Genomic DNA, 2,962 nt, shown 5'->3' on the forward strand with positions numbered 1-2,962 from the left:
AAATATTAAAAGTGATTTTTTTCTGTGCTTCATTAAAGAAGCTGATGAACTGTGATAACTACCAATTGGTGGCAGAGGACAGAGAGAGATAGAAAAGTGAGAGAGTGGATGGAGAGGAGAGGAGAGAAAAAGAGAGATTAGAATGGTGGTGTATAAATGAACAATTACAGAGCTAGAAATATCAGTCAGGGACCCAAGGAACTTCTGTATTGTAAAGATTTCCATGGCATTTCCGAAGTATTAAGGACTCATACAGGGTTTTAAAGAGATCTTTCTCAGAAAAATCATTCATTCAGCAGTGATGAAATAAATTTAGATTCCTCACAAAGGTCATGAGTACAGGAAGGAACACAGTGGGTGAACCATTCTTCAGAGATACCTATTTCTGTCTTTGGGTTTTGCTTATTTGCATTGTGCCTGTGATGAAAAGAAGTGTACTTTTTTCCGTTTTGGGTCATACCCGACAATGCACAGGGGCAACTCCTGGCTAATGTACTCAGGAATTACTCTTGGCAGTACTTGAGGGACCATATGGGATGCTGGTAATCAAACTCCGGTCCCCTGCATGCAAGGCAAATTCCCTACCCTCTGTGCTATCGCTCCAGCCTCTGTACTTTTCTTTTTTCTGGTTTGTTTTTGTATCACACCCAGCGGTGTTTGGGGCTTACTCCTGGCTCTGCATTCAGGGATCACCCCTAACGGGACTCAGGGAGTGCTGGGCATGAAGGCTGAGTTGACCACGTGTAAGACTAGCACCCTACCTGCTGTACTATTGCTCTGGCTCATACATAATTATAGGATAACATTGGTTTGCCCTTCCTCCCTGGCACCTAGGAACTTGTGTTTATTGATTGCCCCTCAACCTGTCAATTACCTTTGTCTCCTGATCAGATTCTGACTTGTAAATATTGCCTTTCTCTTCTCCTTAGTGTCCTTTGCATGGTTAGTTATTCCAGACCAATTGCTTTTTGTATGGATACAGCACAGTTAAAAAGACAAGCCTATGGTTTGGGAGTTGATTGACTCCAGATAATATACTTCCTGGACATCTGCTCTCTCAACTTCAGCCTCAGTTGCCCTTACTTCCTAGATCCCCAAAAGCAGGGTCTTAGTGAGGGACTGGATGGACCCAGGGCAGCTACCCTGGCATTGAAATGGGTCTGGCCAAAGTGCCCTAATGCTTAACTATAAGTTAAGAGCTTGGTCATGGACAAGTCCTGTCATGAACCAAAAGTAATAACTAGATTCGTACCCTGCTGGGATTAGGAATGATTGATCCAGCCTGAGCACTGTAGACTGAGTCTGTGATAAGATGTCCCCAGGAGAGTAACTCTACAAGTGTCTATTACTGTGTCCACACAGAATGGTAAATATTAGGAGAATTAAAGATGCCAAGAAACACACCTAAAGGCTGTTTTGCCCTTGTGGGCTGCAGGTGGTCGGGAAGTCTGGAAAAACATTTCCTGTGGGGAGGCATGGGAGGTATGGTGAGAGGATAAAAATGAGCGGCTGTGGGAGAAAGGATTGTTGGAGAAATGAATTGGATGGTTGGATTGTTGGGTGGATGGATTGGAGGAGAAGGAGAGAAAAAGAGAGAGAGAGGAGATGGTTACAGCGGGAAGAAAGAATTGTGCTGTTAGAGATGCACACACACAGAGAGATGGTTGGAGAGAGCTGGGAGAGACAAGAGATTGAATAAACGGCAACTAATCAGCAACCAGCTTGGCCCTCATTCTTCTTTCATCCATCCAAGGCAACAGCCCTCCCGGGTGGTGAAGCAGCTCAAGAGCACCAAATGTGAGCAGAGAGAGAGAGAGAGAGAGAGAGAGAGAGAGAGAGAGAGAGAGAGAGAGAGAGAGAGAGCCGCCGCAAACATTCTTTCACGTGAGGGGCTCACACAGCCCCAAGGAGGGGAATTCACACAGCCCGAAAGCGCAAGTGAAGGATTTTTTACACTTAATGATCCATCTTTCCAAATGCCTAGACTATGAACCTCAGCCGCAACCTCCTGCTAACAGTGATAACCTTTCAGGACTGTTGAGCCAGCCCCCACAGTTTCATAAGCCAATTCCCTATAACCGTTTCTACTGTTTTTCTTGTTTCTTTGACCCTGACTCTTAAAGCCATGAGAAGTGAAGACATTGGCGGTGACCTTACAACAGATACAGAGATGATAGCACAGGGAGGAAGCAGAGAGCTATTCAAAATTTAATGGCCCTCCAATATGTCAGTGAGGGGAACACTGAGGTTAAGAAAGACCCATGAGCAGATCCGGGGTATGTGCTGTTGACTATTTGGAACTGTTTAAACGAAGAGCCTGAAGTTCTGAAGGGGAGGTCCTAAGTGTTAGATATATGGCCAGAAGCTGAAACGGGAGGAGCATAAGTACCAGCAGTTGAACATGGAGGAGTGAATGAGTTCACTCTGGGGAGGAGGGTAGAGAAATGACTTGAGTGGGACGCAGCAACAATACAGTGGGTAGGGCACTTGCTCTACGGTTGCACATGTCCAACCTGGGTTCACTCCCTTGCACCCCATATGATATGACAACACTATCAGACCTCAGTCTGCAGTCGAGCACAAAGGTTTGTTTCTGCTTGCCTTTAGCTATTAACTTGACTTGATTCTTTATATCCCACATTTGAGGGCGCACACCTGGAATTTGTCTTTATCTTTCTGACTTGGCTTAGTTTGACCTTCCCCAATTTCACTGATGTTGTTGCAAAAATGTTGTTGCTTTCCTTACAGCTTAATTTATATATTTAAATATCTACATAAATATTTAAATAATTTAAATATATATTTATGTGTATAAATATATATCTTTTGGGCAAGGAAATTGATAATGTCAAGTGATGAACAAAATTGGTTTTAGTCATATTTTGGCAGTGCAGTCAGTAAAACTCATTTAGAAATCAGTTTGACAAATTCCAAAAATCTTGAAATATTCATATCATATGCA

This window comes from Sorex araneus, chromosome 2 (assembly GCF_027595985.1).
Source record: "Sorex araneus isolate mSorAra2 chromosome 2, mSorAra2.pri, whole genome shotgun sequence".
NCBI lineage: Eukaryota > Metazoa > Chordata > Mammalia > Eulipotyphla > Soricidae > Sorex > Sorex araneus.